This window comes from Myotis lucifugus, unplaced genomic scaffold (assembly GCF_000147115.1).
Source record: "Myotis lucifugus unplaced genomic scaffold, Myoluc2.0 scaffold_103, whole genome shotgun sequence".
Classification (NCBI taxonomy): domain Eukaryota; kingdom Metazoa; phylum Chordata; class Mammalia; order Chiroptera; family Vespertilionidae; genus Myotis; species Myotis lucifugus.
This window is the reverse complement of record NW_005871151.1, coordinates 3,967,656-3,992,131: the sequence shown is the minus strand read 5'-3', so window position 1 is coordinate 3,992,131 and position 24,476 is coordinate 3,967,656. Positions and strand designations below refer to the sequence as shown.

Below are 24,476 nucleotides of genomic sequence, written 5' to 3'. Positions count from 1 at the left end.
TCCACAGGCTGATGCTCTATCCCCTGAGCCAAATCGGCTAGGGCCAGTGAGGATATTTTTAAGTTGGGAAAGATTAGACCCAATGTAAGTGATGAAGGTTATAATCTAGAATATCATTTTAAAAAATTAATTATTTAGAAAACGCATTGAAATATACTCTCAAAATGGGCACATTTTATTGCATGTTAATTATACCTCAATAAAAGTGATCAAAAAGAATTGTAGAAACAAAACAGACTCAAATGCATTACCTACCACAATGTAGCAAGTGGGGAACACCCCCGGTTTGCTTTTCATGCACGTTGCATGGTTTATGCAAACTTTGGACCAGAGCTCTGCATTTATTTAAAATTCTTGTGGAAGTCTCGTTGACTTGTGGGGCTGGGGTGTTACACTAATATTTAGAAATAATTTAGACCAGCACTCATCTACTGGCCTAAAACTGTGCAAATGTATACATTCTTCTAACACATGTGCAGGCCATTCTCAAGCATAGGCTGGGTGAGGCTCTGTCATAACTTCATAGATCAGCTGGGTAGTAACAGCAGAACATAAAACATGCTGAGTTGTGACAATATAATTTCATAGATCATTTATGCATTTAAGTTTTTGTTACAGCTCTGGCTTTCTTTAGTAAGCGGAATGGTTTCAATATGGCAGTGTAGGGCTCGAGCTTCGCCTTGCCTATAGGAACAGCTAAAGCTTCCTTAAAGTAATGGAAAGGTTGTGTTTTGGACTCAACATTTAAAACAGAATAAACTAGGTAGTTTTGAAGTCTTTCGTGGAACAGAAATTGAGATGTCTAATAATGACACATGTCGTTGAATGTTTCAAGATCCATCTGAAGAGTGTTCTGGTTTTCCAAAAGAAGGAAAATTTAAATTGGCTGAAGACCTTGCTCATCAAATCCCTCCTAAGGTAATATTTAATAATTAAGACATGTGAACTATTGTTGTTGTTAGTTATTCATCATTAGAGCAAAAATTCCTGCTCTCCGGGTCTGGATTTGTTCCATCATTCTGAGATTGGAGCGTGAGCTGTTAAAACTGTTAAAAATGCAACTACTTGTGTAAGTTAAGTGAGCTGTAGTAGCTGTGGGTTTTGTCCAGTTAGCACATTTTCCTTATTCCCTTTGTTCTGCTAACAGGAGCTCTCTTTCCCGTGGAAACCCATTCCTCATGGATGGGAGGGGCTGATGTCATATCGTCCCTTCCCACCAAGATGGCAAGATGAGCCTAACCTGGCCAGTAAGAGTTCCCCGTTTTCCTTACCTGTAGTCATTCTTTCCTAGAAGGGCATGTGTCGGAAGACTGACCTATCAGTATCTGCCCTGGGATTTTCTCCAGCACTTCAGGGAGATAAAAACCATTGTTTTCTTCCAGGATCATGAGCTTTAACTATAATGTAAGCCTAGAGCTGTGGGGCCACCCTTCCTTCCAGTACAGGTAGGCTCTTTAAGAACAAAGCCACTTAGAGCAGAGCTGAGAGGTGGAGAGAGAGGAGATGGTTATTGCCATGGCGGACCTTTTTTAAGCCCTTGACTTTTCCTTGTATGAGCTGATAAATGCTCCCCTCTACTTTTTTGCCCCTTAATCTCAGTCGAATGGAATTTCTCTCATTCGCAACATAAAGATGACAAGAAAATTGTAATGATAATTACTGGCAAATTGCCTGATTGTGAAAATCAGAATTTTCTTGCAACTGTATGGCAGCAGCAACAACAATTAGATGCTGAAGGTCAGATAGGACTGATCTGCCTCACATTATGCTGAATTCCACAGGATCTTCATTGGATCCATCAAAGGAACCTCAATAACACTCATTGACAGATAACTTGAAGCTAAAATGATACACTTCTAGGGAAAATATTATTTTGTCTCCCCGTTTTCTGTATTAGGGTTTTGGATAAAAATGTCATTTGACAAAAGTGTTCTCTTGCATTTGAAAATGGCTATATTGGATGATCTTTCTCCTAACCTTGATGTTTTGAGATTCAAATGTCTTCTGGATTGAATGGGAAAAAGAAAAAGAAAAAGAAGAAAAAGTATCAGGAAGAAGGAAATGTTAGTCTCTCTCTCTCTCTCCCCTTCCCTCCCCTGCCTCCACCTCCTCCAAACTAACTGGCCTGTGTTGGTTCTCAGCTGGGCTGTGAAGCTAGGCAAGAGGTCCTTTCAGGAGAATACATAGATTCGTTGGAGCCCGAGGCAGGGATGAAATGGCCAGAATAACTTTTCACGGGCTGTAAATGATTACTGAGATCCTCCCATTTATATCACTTCCTCAAGTTGTTCAAAGAGTTCTCACCAAGAGTACTTTGGTTAAGGACAGACATGCTCATTTGCTCAGCACTAGTCCGTCTCTCTCTCTCTCTCTTTCTCTCTCTCTCTCTCTCCCCCCATTTCTCTCTCAATAAAGAAGAAATGAACTGGTTTCCTCCCAATAGCAATAGCAGGATTTTCCTGAGACCATCCTTCATTGCCTCCATTTAAACACGTGTCCCCTCCATTCACTCTCTGAGGGTTGCTTTCCCACTGTCAGTAGCTGAGACGGGCTGAACCACAGAGATGCAGGACAGGAATGGCATGTTGAGCAGGAAACGTGGCATCTGTACACTCGCCAACCCCCAAGGCTGACATCTTCCTGGGCTGAATGACAGAAGCAGTGACCATTCATGGAGCTCTGGCCACAAGCCAGGCACTCCCAGGCTCTCAATCCCATTTAATCCTCACAAGAGTCTCGGAGGTAAATGCAGTTATCACCCATGACCTTTCCCAACTGAATTAGTCTCTCCCAAACTCTCCTATAATATTCTGTAACCCTGCCTCAAAGCTTTCGCCTCAATTTGGAATGATACGTGCTCCCCCCTGGAAACGGAAGCTTAACAGTGGCAGGAATGATGTATGTTAATTACGGATGCCCAGACCTAGCCCAGAGCCTGACATTTAGCAGGCACTTAGTTAGCATTTGTTGAATAAATAAACCCTCATTTAATATGGCGAAATTAAAGGTCAGAGAGGCTGGGTACCTTGCTCAAGATCACATAGCCAGGGAGTGGTGCAGCCAGTGTTAGGACCCTTGTTCTTACCACTGCCTCTCAGCGGGGAGGCCTGCTCCCAGGCTCTCTCTGTTGATGCCTCCTCCAGGGAGGGAAGCAATTGTGCCCAGTGTAGCTTAGCAGCAACATTTGGTTATCTGAGTAACCAGGGTGAGAATCCCATACCGAGTCAGGGGTCTCTGTAGGACCAGAGTGGAAAGAGTGGGCTCGACATCATTGTGAAGATGAAGTTGAGTTTCAGAATTCACCCACAGACAGCCCCTGATATTTGACTTACGTCGTTCTGAGAGAGAGAGTCACCGAGTATATCACTTTTCCCCAGAAGTACTTGAATCATAATAGGGGATAAGTATTTAAATCATAGGAATGTCTGCCTTGAATTGAGATCTCTAACTTATTAGCTGATTCCCAAATCATACCCTGGTAGAGGTACTGTGGACTCTCTCCTAGCTGATGTCCATCCAGCGGTCTTGCCAGAGGGACTGGAGGACATGGGTACATCCACATTTCCTTTCTCTCTGAACATTGCTGACTGATGCCCAAGGTCCACTAAGAGTCAGGGCTATTGAGCTCTTTTACAGAACTCCGTGCTTTTCTCCAAGTCATTGTGTTCTTACCAACAGGAAATTGTGTTTGTTGCCAAACCTATTCAGCCAGTTATACTTAATGCAACTAAATTATTGAGAAAATATGTTTTTAAAAGTTAAAAATTGATGAAACATGAGTGCAGAAAAAGGGTTGTTTTAGAAAAATTAGACTGAATGTTTCAAAAAATAAGAAGGAGATGCTTAAAAATATTGCTGTCATGATAGTTGTGCAATTGAAAAATGCATCAAGCATTTAGAATTTATTTATAAGCATCTTTAAGATCTCATTCTATTTTAAAGAAACAGAAATAGTATATCTTAGATAATGCAAAATGGTTGTGATTTATGCTAGGAAGAAAAAGTGCAACTCCAATCATCAGATTAGTGTCCAAAGAAAAATCCTTGGCCCAAACACCACAAAATTATACCACTTTCCTTTCTTTCTATTGTTTTTTTTTTCTTAAAAAAATAAAAAAGAAAAGAAAAAGAACTGGTTGCCTCTTAATAGCAATAGCAGAATATTTCAGGATTTTTTTTTGTGTGTGTGTGTATGAGTTTTTGTTTGTTTGTTTTAAGTTGAAATACTTAAGATATGAATGCATCATTAAAAAAGAATTCCCTGCTTTAACCACCCTTTTTTGATTGACAATCTCTGGAGTCATTTCAGTAACAAGATCTTATTGTATATATGAAGTTCTATAAGAGATTTCCATATCCTCCCAAGATGTGAAATTAGCACAAGCTTCCAGCTCCACCTGTAACCTGACCCCCAATCAATTCTGAAAAAATTATAGAGGAAAGCATGGAATATAGGAAATTAAAAAAAAGAAAAAGAAAAAAACAATAGCATCCAACCAACCAAACATACAACAAAGCTCTGTGAGAAAGCTCTGGGGAGATGGAAAGGTGCTTTGAGCTGTAGGTTTGGGGAGGGGGAAGGGAGAGAGTGGGGGGTGAGTTGGGGTGGAGGTGGCAGTCTGGGTCAGAGGGCCGTGTGCTCAGATAAATTACATAAAACTGGTTACATTTCTGCCCTTGTCTTCCTCCACCACTGACTCGGGACAAGCACTGTGTGCCCCCAACTGTGCAAACAGCCACGACCACGGTGCGGGTGTAAACTAGGACAGAGCAAAAGCCCTGATGGGATGAAGAGTTGAGGAAACAGGCTGGTGATTGATTTTCTATGTGTTCCATTTCTCCAAAACTCCTCCCAATATTGTTTGTCTTGAAGGCATGATGGTCTTGGCCAAAAGAATGTCTTGGTGGGTGAGACCAAGAGGAGTGACTGCAAGCTCTTCATCCTAGGGCCTGTCTCATTCTGTCTCCTAGAAGCATCTTGGCTGATACACTAGGGTTTGACCTTTCACCCTTTTGTAGGTAGCATGACAGATACTTTTGAGGACTATGAACTCACAGGCCAAAATAAGAAGACACCTAGAGATTACAACTGAAGGAGTACAATGACCTCAAAAGAAAAGATGAGAAACTGGACTAAGCGTATACATGAAGCAAAATTATTAGAACAGACACAGATGTTAAAATAAACAAAGGAAGGACCCCAGCTTAGGTAAGGGACTAGAATAGAAATGAAAAAGAAGAAGAAAATCATGAAACAGAATCCAGTGGAAAGAATAGTTTTGAAAATACATTGGTTGAAATCATTGACTAAAATAGATGAGATTCAGTAGAATTGATACAACTGAAAAACATAAAGTAGTGAGATAGATAATCATATTGGTGAACCCTACCAGTAGGAAGCACAGCTAATTATAATAATTAATAATAATATGTAGAGCCTGGCTGGTGTGATTCAGTGGTTGAGCATTGACCTATGAACCAGAAGGTCACAGTTCAATTCCCGGTCAGGGCACACGCCCAGGTTGTGGCTCTGTCCCTGGTCGGGGGTGTGCAGGAAGCAGCCGATCAATGATTCTCTCTCATCATTGATATTTCTATCTCTCTTTCCCTCTCCCTTCCTCTCTGAAATCAATAAAATATATATTAAAAAATAATACTAATATGTAGAAAGTTAAACAATATGGAGGAAGCAGTTTATTTTGGCTTTGAGATCAAGGTTGTGTTTTTACTAATTGGTGAAAGGAGTAGTGGGGAGGCTTTGGCTGTAGAGACTAGATTCTTCTTTGCTGACCTATGGAAAGTGACTTTCCTTTCCTGGCCAATGCCTTCTCAGATGGCTTTTTAAATGGTGTTTTTTCAATTAAGGATGTGTGGTTGAGAGTCAAGCTGTTGGAAAGGCTTTTGGCAGACTTGTGGGCACTGCATGAACTCCTGTCCTTCCTCCTGAATTTTCGGCAGTTACCCTGTTGAGTTCTAATGAACATCCGGAAATGTTTGCCTAAGTTGTTCACTGTCGATGGTTGGGAATATTATGTTCATTAGGATCAGCACTTTTGTCCCACCCTAGCCTCAACATCTGGACATTTTTTTTTTTTATGTGAGCAGTGTGTCGGTTCTAATCTCCAACTGATCTTTAAGTTTCTGCTTTTGATGTTCTTGTTTTGGGGTCTGTGATGGGCTTGATCCTTTTCTGTGCTAAAATGCTCTGTATTCCAATGAAAATTAGAGCCACCCTTTACTTCATATTTACTCTGGGTCGGGGACTCAGCTAAGTGGTGTATCTGCATTATCTCACCCAGTGCTCTGCATCCCAGGGGGTTGAGGACCACTACTGCCATTTGGTAGATGGGGTACGGAGGCTCTGACTGGTGAGGACTTATTCAAGGTCAGGCAGTTATTCAGTACAGGGGAGAGAATTGACCCTAGGGCAGTGGGATTCCAAAGCTGGTTTGTTTAACCATAACACTAGGAGGCTTCCTGACATATCAGTACCCTTTTGCCAGGACAGCATCTGGAAAGCTGAGGGCAATAGAACAGAAGCTACCTGCTGGCCCAAGCCCCCACCTAGGGTTTCTGGGACTCCTGTTTCAGCAGGTCACTCAACATCAAGTATTGCTTCCCCACCTGGAAGAACTCAAAACACTGCTCATTACAACCAGAACTTCAGTGACAACAAAAACACAGGCTATTCAACAAATTCTACCTTCCTCCAGGAAAGTTTATATTGAGGAGGCTTGAGATGTGTCAATTGTGTGTGTGTGCATGTGTTTGTGTAGGTGTGAGGGTGCATATATGAAGCCTTTACTCGAATATCCAAGGCAGCTCTCTTGCTCTCCATCCCTGGCCCTGGCATCCTGGGTACAATCTTCCTGGTGGTCATTTCTACCTGCAATAACGCCCTGCATCCTGGGTATGTCAGCCACTCCCAATGGATGTTGCCATTCATTCCACTGCACAGGGCATTCGCTTCTGAAGCTTCGAGGGTATTCCCTGGATCTATGCCCCTGCTGGGATCCTCTAGCAGTTAGCCCACCTTTTTAGAGAGTGAGCTTCCTCTTCCAGGGGAAGGGTGGCACGGTGCTTCAGTGAGGAGCTGCCATTGGTTGCTCTCCTGCTTTACTCTCTGCTCATTGTGTGTCCTTGGGCATGTTGCTTAATGTCTCTGAACTTTAGCCTTTTCATCTGTGAAATGGAGATCATGATGCCTACCCCATTGCTGTGAAGAGAAACTGAGATGATGTATTTGAGCCCAGTGGATAGTGTCTAGGACACTGAGGCCTCTTTATCTTTTCCCAGTTCACACATCTTATTTTCTATGCTCTCATCATGCCTTGAAGTCACTGGGAATGTGCTCCAGCAGCTCAGGCTCCTCAAGGCTCTCAGTTCACAGACCGGGCACAGGCTGGGGCTTCAGTAGAACCTAGGTGCCTTGTCTTTGGTTTTTTCCTGTCCTTCACAGGTTTCAGGGTCTATATCAGCATTTGAGGACTCAGTATGCTCAACGCCGGTGCTCCTGCTCCTGGTGAGACTCATGCCCCCCTCTGCTCTGTTCAGGATGACACCCTGTGGGGCGCCCATATTGTGCTGGCTACAATAGTATCTTCCATTTGACTTGTAATTAGCCCAAGAGACAAAGTCATGCTTGTGTAGGGCCCATAGCCTCTTTCCCTTGGCTGGAAAATGGTGATTCCAGCTGAAGACACTGACAAAATATAAAGAACCATGGGATGTGGGTGTTCCAAAGGCCTTAAGTGCACATCGCATTTTATGGAGGAGAATACAGAGTCAGGAGAAGGGAGATGCCTGTGTGTTTTCAGAAGACAAGTACCGTGTAGTCATGAAGGCTACTCAGGTTCAAATCTCAGTTCCTTCCCATATTTGATATGTCACCCTGAGCCAGTCAGGGGATGTCTGTAAATCTCAACCTCCTCACCTGTAAAATGGGAATGATCATAGTAGTACCTCATTCATGGTAAGGGTTCATTGAGAGGATTAAGTGAGATTGTGTGTGTGTGTGTGTGTGTGTGTGTGTGTGTGTATGCACATGTGCGTGTGATGTAAGGCTCAGTCCAGATCCTGGCACTGAGGAAGAGCTCAACCAGTATCCACTCTTGCCCCCTCTCATCCTCCCTCCCTCTCTTCTTCTTCAGCACCCTTGCTGTGGAGTGCCCTCTAAAAGATCCAAGGACTCTGCCGAGAAAGCTCACACCTTTCTCCCTACAATGCCCACGTTCTGGAATCTGGGGACCAGGGAATTGCCCCCATTTTGTTTTTAAGGTTCCATGGTCACATAAATTCTGAGGGCAACATTGGTTTCCCTACTTACAATCATGTCATAATAATCACAATAATAATAATGATAGAATTATATTTCTTATAAAGAGTGATAGTGAATGTCTATGGGGTGTGTCCAATATGCCACCAGTCATGAATCTTCACAGCCACCATTGGAGGTATGTTCTATTAAACAAGTTTTTATTGATTTTAGAGAAGAGGAAGGGAGAGTGAGAGAGAGAAAAACAATGAAAGAGAAACACTGATTGGCCACCTCCCCACATGCCCCTTACTGGGGATTGAGCCCACAATCTAGGCATGTGCCCTGACCAGGAATCCAACCGGCGATCTCCTGGTGCATGGGATGACGCTCAACCAATTGAGCCACATAGGCTGGGCAGTACCTTCTGTTTTTATCACCCTCATTATCCAGATGAAGAGACTGAGGCACTGAGAGGCTAAGTAATCTGCTCAAGGTCACTAGCTGCTAAGGCAGTGTCCTGATGTGGTCCCAGAGCTGCCTCATTTTGGAGTTACAGTACTTTCCTCTCTAAACTAAAACAAAATGCCTATTTTACTCTTTGTTATAGCTTTATTTAAAGAGGATCATCTCCTGTCTTTTAAAATCCATGTCAACTTTCCAAGTTTTATGCACAATTATATAGTTTCCCAGTGTTGGTTCTTGGGTGTGGGGCTGGTGGTTTCTCTTGCGATGAAATTAGAGCTGGCTAAGGTTGACCAGTTAGCTGCAGACATTTGACAACTGGTATTCTCTGCAACATTTTCTCTCTCCATTTAACAACTTTTGTCTCAGATGGAAAAGTTTATAGTTTTTCTTTAATGACTTTTTAAAAAATGTGAGGGGTTGGAGGTTGTGGGTGGAAAAATAGGCAGGGCGGAGGAAAAGGTCTTTATTTTTTAGTCTGGTCTTATTTAAAAAGCTCTTTCGCTCCATTTTTAACATTTTGGCTTTCCAAGTTTTGTCTTGTTAGGGGTTTTTCCCTGTCTCTGTTTATTCTGTGACTCGTGCCTGAAGGGATGTTTTCTCAAAAGGGAATTATCCACACCACAGCTTGTCCTGACCACGTGTTGACCACTCTCTCGGTCAAGGTCTTCTTTGTTCGAGAGAGCGGAGAGTTTATTCTGGTTAATGGGGGTGCCTTGTAGAAGCAGCCATTAGATGGGGCTGGGACAGAATGAACTGCCATTAGAATAAGCAGACATTTGAGTTGTAATATCCATTACATGATGTTTTTCCTGGCACCAGAGCCACTTAAGCAGAGGGTTAGTACCCAGATTCTAATGTGGGTGACGGAGCATCTCAAGATTCCTGTTGTTTTCCTCAGAATGAACAATAGGAAACTTTGTTCAAATGAGTGGTGCTCCCTCAAGGGCTACAACAGGTAATTTCACTGGAAAACAAAGATGCTGGGACCTCCAAGGAACTGGAGTTGGACTTTAGGGCCACATCACCTCTGGCTTGAGGGAGAGGGGTTCCCTCTCCCTCTCCCCCCATTTCTCAGGGTTGAGTGATCTCTGAGCCTCAGTTTCCTCATCTACACAATGAGGTACTCACAGAGTAGTTAAGGGTGCAGCCTCAGAGGCAGAATGTTGACATTCATTCCCACCATCGCCACTTCTAAAACTTCTGGCAAATCAATTTGTGCCTCGGTTTCCTCATTGGTGAAGTAAGCATTGCCAGGCTCTGGGGTTGTTGTGAGGTTTCAGTACGTGTCACGTCTTTTCTTTGTACAGTGCCCGATGCTGAGCGGTGCCCAAATCATGCTGGTACTAGTTGTCCCTTCTGATGGGCTTCCATTGCTCTCATGTGGCCTTAACCAAGGGTAGTATTAACTCTACCAGAAAAAAAAATAAGAGCTTATAGTTACTGAACTATTATTATTATTATTATTATTATTATTATTTTGTTGTTGTTGTTAATCCTCACCCAATGATATTTTTCCTATTGATTTTTTAGAGAGAATGAAGGGAGGGGGAAAGACAGAGAGGAACATTGATGTGAGTGAGATACATTGATTGGTTGCTTTCCGCATGCACCCCCACTGGAGCTGGGGATCAAACTTGCAACCGAGATACATGCCCTTGACCAGGATCCAACCCATGACCCTTCAGTCCACAGGCCGATGCTCTGAGCCAAACCAGCTAGGGCTGAACTTTTAATATGTATTTTATAAATATTTTCATCTTATCCTCATGAAAATCACATTGATATAGTTACCTTTATTCTCTCCACTTTACAGATTAGGGAACTGAGCTTCAAGGAGACTAAGTAACTTGCCCAAAGTCACACAGGTAAACTGGGGCCAATCCACATGCATGGTGGGAATACATGGCTTAGTCTGTTCACGCTGCTCTAGCAGGATCCCACAGACTTGGTGCCTTATCAACAATAGAAGTTCATTTCTCAGTTCTGGATGCTGGATGTCAGATGTCAGGGTGCTGGTCAGGTTCTGGTGAGGACCCTCTTCCAGCTAGCAAACTGCTGAGCTGTTGTTCTGTCCTCACATGGCAGAGAGAGGTGAGGGAGCTCTCTGGGGTCCCTTTTAGATGGACACTAATCCCATTTATGAAGACTACACCTTCATGACTCAAATACCTCCCAAGGGCCAGACCTCCAAATATCATTACAGTGGGGCTTAGGTTTCAACATAGGAATTTGGGTGGGAGGGAGACTTAAATTCAGTCCATTGCAATGACCTTCTAAGTCCAATGCCTCTGCTTCTGATGGTGTGGTTTACAGTTCTTAATCTTGGTTTCTTAGTTCACTAGTTCCAACTCTTGAGGAGGATTTTGATGCTCTAGGCTCAGTCTATGAATTTTCCCCCTTGGGTTAGGTGTGCATTCTTGGATCAGTCAGCTGTGGCCCAGGGGTGGCGTCATGAGGTTTCAACATGGCGGCCTGAGCCATACAGAGACTCAGAGCTCTTCCCAGAAAGGGAAGCTGGGCAACCAAACCTTTCTATTATGCACAGCCCCATTCAACCCGGAAATTGTCTCAGAGTTCTCCCTGGAGCGTTAAGGCTCTGCAGGATTACTGCCTGCCTTTCTCCTGCCGAGCTGGGCTGTAGGCATGGGGGACCTTCACTGGCAAGCTCTGTCTCACCCAGTTCTGGAATTAATCTACAAAGTGTTGGCAGTACATTGAGTGCCCTGTGTCTGCCAGGGGTTAGGGTCTGGAAATCAGTCTGACAACCATAAACAGCAAGTGTCTATATGTCTACCATGCTGGTCTCCCCCACCTCTCACTAGGTCTGTCTGGTTCTTGGAATTGTACCCCAGTATTAGTGCTGTTGGTATACTCCTTGGATGGGCCTGGCTATTTGCCTAGCACTTCCTCTCCACTCCTTGGGGGCCCACCCACTAGCTAAGGACCTGCCCTAACCCAAACATAAGGCTCAGAGGCACTAACTTTTTTTTGCCATTACCCACCCTTCAAATCAGGCCCCTTCACATATTTTTCTTGTAACTTTCATTGTGGAAAATTTCAAGTATTCATAAAAATATAGAGGCTCATACAATAAATCTTCATGTACCCATCACCCAGCCTCAACATTGATCAAATCATGGTCAAACTTATTTATTTATACTTCCATGTGATCTCTTCTAATATTATTTATTGAAGCAAATTCCAGATCATATTATTGCATCTTTAAATATTTTAGTGTAGATCTCTAAAATATAAGAACTGTTTGCTTTTAATATAATCACAACCCTACAATCACACCTAAATATATTAACAATGATTCCTTAATGTCATCAAATAATCCAGCCAGTGTTTATATTTCCAGTTGTCTCATAAATGTCTTAAAGGATTTTTTCAGTAACAGTTTGCTTGAGTCAGCATCCAAATAAGGTCCACGTATTGTGATTTGTTAGCAAAATCCTTAGATTTCTGTACCCACATCTATTTTTTTCCCCCTTGCAATTTACTTCTTAAAGAAGTTGAGTTGTTTATCCTGTAGAGTTTCCCAATGGACTTGCTGATGGGACATCCCTGTATATATTAGCATTTGATTAGAGAGTCTTAATCGTATCTTTGTAGGTGGTTCTGTGTTCTTCCACCAGAGGCATGAAATATCTGGTTGTCTCTTTCTGTGGGTATAGCAGGTGTTGGTGCTCATGTTGAAATTAATTTATTAGATCTTGCAAAATGGCTGGGTTTGGATTCTCTGATTCCTTCTTCATTTATTAGGTAGAATACCCTTTAAAAAAGAAACTTCACCTCATTTACCATTTGGTCACCCAATGGCATAGTCCACATAGAAAAAGCAGAATAAATGCTGATTCTTTTTCTTTATTTACTAACTGTAGGAATATGGAGTTAGAGCATTAGCATCCTCCAATATTGAAGAATTAGGGTTTTAAGAAGTATTATTAAAACTCATAGATTTAAATATACTTGATGGGTTTCAATCCATTCCAGTTATTTTATTTAACTATGCTCAAACTTTATCATCTTTGGCCAGTAGAAGCTTGGGTCCTTTTAACAACCCCCTCCCCACCCCTGGCATATTGATGGAAGCCCAGATTGAGGCCAAGTTTTTCAGGCCATTTGTATGTTTAGCACAATGTCTGCATCTAGTGAGTATTCAACAAATGGTATATGTAAATGTTATGATTATTTAATAGAAATCTTAACCTCCGCATCCAGGGCCAGTGCTGTAACTTGGAATACCTGCCCTACCCCGCCATGACTTCTAGGAGGGGGAGGTGAGAGAAGGGGCTGGAGGGAGTTCCATATCTCTCTGTTTTGATAAAACTATGTACTTCACTGCTCTTACTAATCTCTCTCCTGGGGGTGGTGGTGGGGGAATGGGAGGTGGTGCTAGCTCCTGGGTGAGATTGAGACCAGGGGAAGTGAACATATATGGTATATCCCCTTCTTAGCTCTCTCAGAGATGGGCTTCATCCACACACTGTGTGTGTATTTGCACCTGCCTCCTGCATGAAGTAAGCAGCCAGGGCAGGTCTTGCATCTGGAAGGAGTTGCCTGGAACTGGGGGAATGGGGGGGAACAGGAGGAGGAAGGGAAGAGGGAGGAACGTAGGGAAGGCTACAGTTATACCTGAGAATGAGGATGTAAATTTAATCCAGGAGGGAAGAAGTAGACTCCTGCTTTCGGCTTCATATCTAATCCATAGCAGCCATAAAGCTGATAACATTGGTCCTTATCGAACTCAACTTTCTGTTTCTCAAATGGCTTGTCATCCGAAGGAAAAAGGACTGTGCTAAATCAGCACCTTAGAAATGCCACCACATGCCTTCCTTTCCTCTCAGTCATTGGCTGTTGTGGTCCCACCCTCCCCTTGGCCAACCTTGCCCAGGGTCATGCAGATGTTACCTAGAACTGTCAAGTATTAAACTCAACAAGCAAATCATCCAGCACATTCCTTACACAGGTGTGGCTGAGGCAAGTGTGGAGCAAAGAGAGTCTTTCCATTTATAAACCTTTCAGATTCAGGAAATTGAAGACTGAGCAGCTTGTGCTGTACTTGCCAGCCAGCCCTGCAGCTGGTGCCCGTGTGTGTGCCACATTGTTAGCGCCACATACCCACCATGCTGGAATTCTCAATTGTGTTCCATTAAGGTCGATTTGAAGTAAGCTCAAGGATGATGGTTAAGGTACGTCTTAAGTCCATTTGGGCTGCTATCACAAAATACTATAACCTGGGTAGCTTATCAATAATAGAAATTTATTGCTCACAGTTTTGGAAGCTTGCAGCCCAAGATCATGGTGACAGCATGGTCAAGTTCTGATGAGGGCCTTCTTCTGTGTTGCAGACCGCTGACTTCTCGTTGTGGTGGAAGGAGTGAGGGAGCTCCCTGGGGCCTCTTTTATGAGGGCACTAATCCCATGCATGAGGGCTCCATCCTTATTACCTAACCACCTCTCCAAAGTCCCACCTTCTACTGCCATCACATTGGGCATTAGGCTTCAACCTATGAATTTTTGGGGACACAACATTCAATCTCAACAACGTAGATATGAGATAGACCCCAAATAATGACATGTTGAATTAGATAGAAATACATTTGTCTCGTGTAAAAATCTGAGCTCACAAAAGCATCAGGAGCCACAACTCCTTCCACTTTTTGGTTGAGAATTTAATCTTCTTTGGCCCCGGGAGATGGAATTTCTTTACATGGGGCCACTCTCAGTCTTTGGTTATCTTTTCCCAAAGCATACATTATCTTCAAGCAACAGCCATTCTATTCCATTGCTCTTATAATGACTATTTATTTCCTCCATATTTTTCAGAAGCTTGATATGCCACACCCTCTAGTACCGTGGTGGGCAAACTGCGGCTTGTGAGCCACATGCGGCTCTTTGGCCCCTTGAGTGTGGCTCTTCCTAAGCCTTAGGAGTACCCTAATTAAGTTAATAACAATGTACCTACCTATATAGTTTAAGTTTAAAATATTTGGCTCTCAAAAGAAATTTCAATTGTTGTACTGTTGATATTTGGCTCTGTTGACTAATGAGTTTGCCGACCACTGCTCTAGTACCTTTTCTTCTCCCAGCATTCCATTCCGCTTTACCACCAGTGGCGTTTTTACCACACGTCAACTCCACATGTCAACAGGATTTGGCTTCTCCTACCCTGTTGGCTGGTAGGTGATCCAGACCCAGTTCCATGTTAGCATCTCTTCTCTCAGACGACACCTGGTGCCCTCTGGCAGGTGGGAGTCCCCAAGGAACAGCGATCAGACTGTGGCAGGTCTCGTGGGGAGAGTGCTCAGCATGGATGCCTCTGGTTGGAGGGGGAAAGCAGGATTGAGCAGAGGAGGAGTGAGACTGAAAGTCAGGTTCAACAAAGGCCGTGGCTAACCATTGGGGAAACGACAAAACTGGGATGACCCCTCAGGGTTGTCTCCGGTTTGGACAAGGAACCAAGCCAGTACTGACCAGTTACCATTGTGGGCTTCTGCTGGGAAGGAGGAGTGTCCTTGTCTGAGGTGGCTTTCTTTAGGAAAAAAAGGAACAATTTCTAAGAGGGCTGGCAGCTCAGGGCCCTCAGCCAGCAAAACTCCCAGCTGAGGGAATAAGAAAAAAAATGACCACAATAATTTGTAGACCCGCCCATCAAGCAGTGGAGCCTGTTTTTCCTCCGCTTGGATTTGGCTTGGATTTGGCTTGGCCTTGTGACTGGCTTTGGCCAATGAGTTAGTAGCCTTCATGATACAAGAGAATCTTGAAAAGTGCTTGTCCATTGGGGTTGCTATTCTCTGGTATGTGAAGGAGCCCAAGCCAGCCCCCTGGGGAGGAGAGAGTCCCTACTCACCCAGGTGAGTCCCAGCCATGTGCACGTGGCATCCGAGCCCATCCAGTCCTGGCCAGAGAGGTGCAGATGGACCACCAGCCAGCAGACCCTCAGGATCATGGGAAATGTTAAGCGTTTATTGTTTTCAGCCACTAAGTTTCAGGGGTCATTTGTTACAGAGCAAACATTTATTGATGAGTAGGCCAGCGTGAACCTGGCATTTGGTCTGAACAAATGGGGAAAATGTTTTGGGATTTGGCAAACTTATATAGTTTTATTCCCCCTTCCCAGGTTTGTAGATTTCTAATAAAACTCCAGCCAAACCCATGTTTTTTTCCAGAGCCTTTACAAAGCACCCTTTCAATTGCCCTCCTCTGCTCAGACAGGGGAATACTATAGGAGGCCTTTACCATTCATAGTTGCTAAAGGAAATACATGCTTTCAGAGCCGCCAGTGTTACTGAACAGAAAACACAATTACTACTGTGAAAAGCAAGGACTGCTATTCCATCATAAAAGTGCTAAAGATAGCAGTGTGCTGATTGTTAGTCAAACTGGGTTTCTGGAGGAGCATTTGAGGACCTGATGCAGTGAATTACATTGAAATGTGCTAAAAAAAAAAAATCAAATCGAAAGGAAATACGAATCAAGCACCTTTGCGTTGTTTACTGGAAAAATATTTTCTTAGTACATAGTTCTTGGCACTTGAAAAATGTTTGTTGAGTGAATGAATACATGAATGGCAGGAATATGGACTACTATGTTTGAAAAATCTACCCTGTTGCACTGCTTTGAGATCTTAGGAGGATCAACATGGCATTAAAATAGGAAGTGGGTTTAGTCATCTTTTTTAAAAATATATTTTTATTGATTTTAGAGAAGAAGGGAGAGGGAGAGAGAGATAGAAACAACAATGATGTGAGAGAATCATTGATCTGCTGCCTCCTGCATGCCCCACACTGGGGATAGAGCCCATAACCCGGGCATGTGCCCTGATCGGGAATTGAACTATGACCTTCTGGCTCATAGGTCGATGCTCAAACACGAATCCATGCCGGCATGACTCTGTTTGGTAATCTTAAAGATTTTTCTTCCAAGATCCCACAGAACTCTACTCAAATTCTAGGGCCACCGCCTGCATAGACATGCTGATCCCCTCTCTATTTCTTGATGCTCCCTTCTGAAAACAGAGGATCGGGCCATCTAGAAAGCCTGGGGGAAAGAACGAGCTGGATTTACTTCCTCACTCGGCCTCTCACCAGAGCTGTGTATGTGACCTTGAGTAAGTTCCTCACACTCTCCGTGCCTCAGTTTCTCAAACTGTATAATGGAACAGCAATAATGCTTGCAGGATTGTTGGGAGATTAGGGATAATATATGTAAAGTGCCTGGAATGTAGGTGCGACATAGCTGGAAATTATGAGTAATGGGTAAGTTGCAGATTTGTGTAGAGTAGGGAGAATACAATATGCATATTCTAAGGGACCTTGTGAAACCCAGCGTTTCTGATTTGATTCATGATTGTCAGCCACTGGGGAAAACCCCTCTGTGCCCATTCAACTCGGCACCTCCATTTAGAATTCTGAACTCGTTCTTTCTGACTATTCCCGCCTCCAAACCCCATGGGGACAAGTCACATTTCTCAAGCTGCTAAATCGAATGACAGCTGCCTTTGAGTCCATATGTTTCCCATTCCGAAATGTTGTTTTGAATATTTTCAGCTACTAAGCACAAACGTCTAATTTTTTTTTTTTTTTTTGCACATTTCAGATGCCTGCTTTTGGGTTCTGCATTATTCTGCGGTTTCCTCCTCATTTGCCCCGCCCTTTAATTGCTCCACCAGCACTTAGCTTCCCCGCCTGCCAAGACTGTCTCCCCCTTTTCCTAATATTCCCGGCTCTCCCCAAGGGCCGTCCTTTAAGCCAAGGAGCTCTCGAATGCTTCGTGAAATTGAAAGTCCTCTGTTTATCCTGCTCCCGCCTCAATGTTCATGGCAGTTATCTCACTTGGGCTCCCATTTCCTGCTCTTATTCTTGGCTCCCTGCCAGTCATCACACATTCACATGAAACCCTGCCTCTCCCCGCAGAAGGGAAAGGCTGTTTCCATTCATGGAATGCTCATTGGCCACAAAGATGCTACACCCTCGCCACAGGCAGGGTGTTCTCGGGTTTCCTGACATGCCCAGGGCAAGGTTGGGGGGGGGGGAGGGGGGGCTCTGGTCCCAACAGTTATTTACAATAATGGCAAGCCAGGCTAGAGAACAGTGTGGTCTTTGTGGTGAAGGGAAGTGAGCAGGACTGTCCATTCTAACTGCCCTGGAGGTGGGTCCATGTGCCATTACTGAGTCTCAGTTTGTTTATCTGTGAGATGGGAATGAGACTACTACCCACTTGGCAGCATCATGGTGAGGCTCGTGAATGGACCAGGGTTGGCACAGGGCCTGCCTGGAGAAATGGCATTTGCTCCGTAAGTTTTATTTTCTCCCCCTCTTGCTGGTTGCTAAACCCTTTGGGTCAGTCAGAGTCCCAGAAAGAAAGAGAAGGACACATCCACGTGGTTAATGAAGACCCTGTCACAACAGGATTATGTGTAGATTTGCAAAGGTGTGGGCAGGGGAGGAGAACCACCTGGGACCAGCAAGAACTAGAAGTCATGGCATGTACTGAAAGGCAAAGGAGGATGTGCCCACCCACCCCTGGTGAGAACCGTGGCCAGGATGCAGGTCAGGGCACACTGGCACTGACAAAGGGTTTTGGGGTCTTAGCAAGCTTGGCTCATTTTCTCCCCTCTTTTCCAGGATTTTAGATTTCAAGTAAAACCTAGGCAAATCTGCATATCTAATTTTTTTTTTTTCTAAATTAAGGTGGTTGAGTAGGGACCGTGGCTCAGGGAGAGGGCTGCTGTCACTACTAAAATGACAGCCCCTCAAAGAGAGAGTGGGGGGCCTAACAGCCTCTTTCCCTCTTCCTGCCCGTGATTTCTATAGGTTGAACCCAACCGGAAGCCAGAGAGTGAGGGGCTTGGGTGATGGACTCCCGAATGTTGACTTCCGGGCACAGAGAAAGGCAGATAAATGTGGAGAACAGACTCGGAGAAGCAGAGAATCATCTTGTCATTTGTCACTTATTAGCCGGTCCCTTGGTGCAAGGCTCTGAGCCTTGGTTTCCTATAAAGTGGGGCATAACACTAACCTGCCCATCTACCGCTTGGGCGTGTCATGAGGATCAAATGAGAGCGTTCTCATCAGTTACTTTGCAGGGTGAACCTCCTTTTCCTCTGCACGATCTCACTCAGTTCCCCAACCACCAGGTCAGATACCAGGCAGAGGGACTTTGGCTTCGGGGGGCTGTCAGTGATGGTTTGGCCAAGCTCTCTCGCTGTCAGATTATGGGCAAGTGACTTAGCTCTCTGAGGCTCAGCTGCTGTCTTACTTTGGGTTCTTAACCACCCCCCCGCCCCCCCCAAAAAAAAGCAGATCCTGAGACAAGTATTTGAGTGCACATGGTTTATATGCGAGCTGATTCCAGGAAGCACAGGGTGGCGAGTGAGGCAGGGAAGGGAGGAACTGTCAGCTGTGGGTCTCACCAGCCTCCTGGAGACCCTAGGACCCATTCCTGGATTATACTCTGCAGGGTAAGGGGCTGGGTGTTTACCCCCAGGCTCCTGACCCGCACTGGCTGAGGGTTGCTCCTAGGCTAACTCCCTGGCCATGCCTGGCTGCCTGTGTTTGGGCAGAAGAGACTAAAGCCGCCAGAGAGGCTTAGGAAGTCACATGGATTCCCTCGGGCGAGCCAGGAGGAAATGTCTGGAGACAACGGCATCTGCTTTGGCTTTCAAATATTTAATGGTTAAATGTCTGACAAACGCCAGGCCCGCAGTATTCGATAAATAGGAGGCATTCATAATAAGATGGGTAAATATTCATGTCTTGCAGACGGAGGCAAATGAGGCTCGAAGAAGTGAAGGCATTTGCCCTAAATCACACAGACTGTTCTTAAGTGGCCAAGTCAGATCTGCCTCCAAGTTCGTCCCCCTCCACTCGGCCGCAGCTCCCTCCTGTTAATGGACTCGACGTGCAGAGTGTTTTTGCATCGTAAAGTATGAGAAGCTCCATAAATATAAAATGTTTGTAGTCCCAGACGTGCCAGCTCAGATCCCACTTAAATTGACTCTGGGTAGCTCTTCCCTCAGCCCCGATCCTCATAAGCTCCAATATATATTTCCTTAGTCCCCTGGGGTTTTCCATTCTGTGCCCCAACAATCCCCAGCCTTTCATTAGTGATGCCTAGGTGTCTCCACATGGTTCAAGGGGTGCCAGAAAGTCTCCAGACAAAATAAAATGCGCCATAAAACACCAAGGGCATAAAACTCTAGACACCTTGTTCTCCATGTAATGTTTCCTTTTAAAAACAAATATTTTGAAACGCCCTCTTTACTATCCTGCTGATACACACATAAAAACTAATAGAATGCATAACTTTAAAAAATATTGTAGTTAAAGAAACATAACATGAAATTCACCATTTTAACTGTTTTTAAGCATACAGTTCAGGGGGATTGAATACATTCACATTGTTCTGCAGCCCTCACCACCATCCATCTCCAGAACTTTTTCCATCTCCCCAAACCGAAACTCTGTCCCCATTAAACAGTGACTCCCTATTCCCTCTGCACCCAGCCTCTGGAAACCAGCATCCCATGTTCTGTCTTTGTGAATCTGACTATGCTAGGTACCTCATATAGGTGGGATCATACAGTATTGATGCTTTTGTGTCTTGCTTATTTCACTTAGTGCCATGTCCTCGAGGTTCATCCATGCTATAGCATGTCTCAGAATGTCCTTCCTTTAAAAATTTTATTGACTTTAGAGAGGAAGGAAGAGGGAGAGAGAGAGAGAAAAAATAGCAATGATGAGAGAGAATCATCGATCGGCTGCCTCCTGCATGCCCCACACTGGGGATCAAGCCTGACTCTGGTCATATGCCCTGACCAGGAATCAAACTGTGACCTCCTGGTTCATAGGTTGGTACTCAATCTCTGAGCCATGCTGGCCTGGTAGAATGTCCTTCCTTTTTAAGGCTAAATAATTCTCTATTGTATGCATAGAATGTGGTGTATGTATAGACCACATTTTGTTTATCCATTCATCTACCAATGGACACTTGGTTGCTTCTACATTTTGGCTACTGTAAATAATGCTGCTGTAAACATGGGTGGGCAATAATCCATTCAAGTCCCCATTTTCTATTCCTTTGGGCATATAGCCAGAAGTGACATTGCTGGGTCATCGGTAATTCCATATGTAATTTTCTGAGGAACTTTCATACTGTTTTCCAGAGTGGCTGCACCATTCCACATTCCCACCAGCATCATTGTTTTTACAAAGGAGAAAACTAGGAAAGTCATTTGTACCTAAATAGTATGTAGTCTTTCAGAAGGTCAAGGCCAGGCTGGACTGCACGGAGACCCAAGCGGTGGTCGTGCGTCTGTTCCATATGCCGCAGCGGCAGGTCAAAGTGCAGGGGTGATGGGGCCCACACTCTTTATCAATAGCACTGACATCAGCCATCTCCCCAACACAATAAGCAAATTAAACACAGTGCCATGGGCATTAAACTTGTTACATTTCCAGAGATGTGAGTGGTTATTAAAAATGTCCAATAGGTACCTTGGTATTTATTGCGAAAACAAACTTATAATCAGAACACTTTGAGCAGGCGTTTCACCGAGGAGGGCCGAGGTGGTTTGTGTGCATTTACACATGGCCTCGGCCGGAATGTGGAGCTGGGCAGGGAGGCGAGAAACAATGCTGACCGTGGGCTCGGCCTTCCCGTGGCTCCCAAGTGGGAACACTGGTGTCTCGGAATCTGTTTCTCTCAAATTCCATCCCCACTGCACCATCCACACCCACCCCACCCAGGCTGGTGGGGAAGGGCTGTGGAGGGGACAGCCCGCTGAAGGGATGGCCATCCTTCTAGTCCCACCTCAGGGCTATGCATGGTGGTCAGGCAAATGCAGGGGAACGTCTGGAAAGTGTGATGCAAATATAAAGAGCTGCTGGTGGGGCTATGCCCGCCTCCCGGCGTTTGGCTCTCTCTGCCTGGGTCACCCTTGCTTCTCTCTCTTATCGAATGAAATGTTCTCATTCTGCTGTCCCTGGGGAAATGTTTTTGGCACTCTGGTAGCCACACTCCCATTCTCTCCTCCTTTTCACAGAGCTTTGGGTGTTATTCAATGGTGCCTACAGCCTGTGTCTTGTTTCCCAGTGTGATTGTAAACTCCTCAGTAGGTAAGCTGCCCAGGGCCTGAGATAGCTGGCCTCCTCCATGCAGTCCTCTCATTAACACCTTGTCTGGGCTTCCTCTTTCTGATTCTTTTGTCCTCACCCAACAAGGCCCTAAGGGAATGGGGCTTCTGGCAGGTTCCCAAGCTGGCCCTGCGCTTTCTTGCCTTTGCTGGTCCCCACATCTGCCCTGCCTTCACCCCTGCCTCGGCCTGACCAAGCCTGACTCCTCTCTCCCTCACCTTGGAGTTCCAGACCCCTTACTCCATTCCTTCTGTGGCATTTATAACAACAGCACTAACTAACTTCTGTCTGACCAGGTTACCTTACAAGGCACTTGTCCATATATGATCTTTTCTTATTCTTACCAAACATTCTGGTGAATAGCTGCCACGTATTTCATATTTACTAACAACAGATTCTTTTAAAAAATATTTTTATTGATTTCAGAGAGGAAGGGAGAGGGAGAGAGAGATAGAAACATCAATGATGAGAGAGAATCACGGATTAGCTGCCTCCTGCATGCCCCCGAAACTCGGTCATATGCCCTGACTGGGGATCGAACCGAGACCTCCTGGTTCATAGGTTGATGCTCAACCACTGAGCCATGCTGGCCTGGCAAGAACAGATTCTTTACATGCACATTACTTTTATGGTCATAACAACACCATGAGATGTGTTGGTGTGCCCATTATGCAGATGAAAAAACTGAGGTGCATAGATGCTAGCTCTCTTGCTCGAGTTTATCCAGCCAGGGGTCCAATCCCGGTCTGCCGGACTTCAAACCCTCCTTATCTGACACAGTACGTGGCCTGTGGTGAGAACACACTGTTCTATTGGTCTTCATGTATAGACATGAAAACCAAGGCTAGGTGAGGGAGAGTAACTTGCCCAAGATGGCAAATGCAGGACTCTGGTCTGGGCCTTCTGATTACAGATCCCCTCTGCACGGCTGCTTCTCCCGGGTGTTTATTCTGCCAGGTAGTCATTGATGCTCACCACCAATCTCCTTCACTCAGTGCAAGCAACAGAAAGTCAGATCAGTGTCCGATTCACCCAGGTGGATCCCCAAATTGCCCAGATTGATGCCGACCACCGGGGCACCTGGTCTGTGTTACATGGATAGGTGAACGGAAGACAAGATCTAGGGATGGGCAGGGGGTGGGAAGGGAGGCGAGGACATCCTGGAGGGTGACTTTCTATGCCAGGTGGACAGCTCCACCTGGGATTCCACACCTGGGAACTGATCAGGAGGCACCAGCATAAGGAACTGGGCTCTTGGGGAAGCAGGGTGTGGGAACAAACCCTGCACCTTTCACAGTTTTGCCAGGACCATCTCCTGTGGGGTAGTAGGAGGTGGGCTAAGAATCTCAGGGTCTGGGGCCTCCACAGACAGTGGCCACCCCCTGGTACCAGTGGTTGGTCTGGTCCTGGGTGCTCCATGGGCCCCTGTAGTACACATGGAGAGATGGAGAGATCCAACATTTGCATGGGATTTTGACGTTTTCTTTTCTTGATACTGTTCTTTCTGCATATACAGGACTTGATAATAAGCAGTGTTGATGGCTCCATTGAAGGAAAAAGTGTTCTTGGATGATCAGAACTGCTCATGGGGTCAGTTTGGGTCCTCTGAGAAGTGGAGAGGAGAGGTGCTTGGAATTTACTGGGGATAACAGCTGTGAAAGATGAAGGAGGCGGGAGCAGGTGTGGGCGGAGACCCTCAGATCACAGTGCTGTTCTGACACCTGCAAGATGAGGGCAGGAAGGAAGTAGGACTCCGACTGCAGTGCACCAATGGGAGAGCCTGGGCCAGGCCGATGGGGAGTCTCCAGCAACGTTAGAGGAGTCCTGAACTGGGCAGAGATGGCCGGGCTCTGGTCTGGGGCCCGCGGTCAGATGTTGGCTGGGAGAACCCCGGTGCAGATCCTGCAGCAGTTCTGACGGAGCGGCAGCTGGAGGCCGAGAGTGGACTGTGCCCTCAGCAAGGGTCTCCTGAAGGGAAATGTGGGTGCATGAGTGACACAGGGGTGAAGCCAGTGCTTCGGACATAGAAAGATCCACCTTATGGTTGTGAGACCACAGGTAAGGAAATGAGTTTTATTTTAGTTAATTTGCTTAACGTTGGCTGACGGATTAAATGAGGTAATGTATGCAATGCCTGTCATGGTTAAGTTGCTCAAAAATTGTTAGTTATCTTCCTTTTTTGGGAGTTAGCAGGGCAGACACTGGAAAGAGACCACCTGGGTTCCAATTGTGTTGAACAAGTTACTGACCCCCTCTGGGACTCGACTTCCTCTTTTAAAAAATGAAGGTAATAATAATGCTTACCCTCATGGGATTGTTGTGAGAATTAAATTAGAAAATCCACATAAAGGAGTCAGACCATAACAGCTGTTACTCTTTGCCCGAATTCTAGTCAGGCTTCCCTCTCAAAGGGCCATGCAGGTCAGTGGCCTGCAGAGGGCAGCATTCCCGCAGTAATCCGACTGCTCTGGGCTAATGTGACTGGGCCTTTCAAGTTTAGGACAGAAAAAGCAAGGTATACAAAGCCCAGCAGAGTTGACCCAATGACAGAAGAGATGCGATGGTACAGGAACATGGGCAGAATTTTTAAAAAATAATGCTTATTGGTGGGT

At 45.0% G+C, this 24,476-nt stretch overlaps 1 long non-coding RNA gene across 1 annotated transcript; it reads left to right on the top strand.

Moving 5' to 3' along the window:
• Positions 1 to 833: 833 nt before the first annotated feature.
• Positions 834 to 19,930, top strand: LOC111826800. Its single transcript, XR_002830209.1, has 2 exons — positions 834 to 918; positions 19,492 to 19,930. It is a non-coding gene; the product is annotated as an uncharacterized LOC111826800 (long non-coding RNA).
• Positions 19,931 to 24,476: the final 4,546 nt, after the last annotated feature.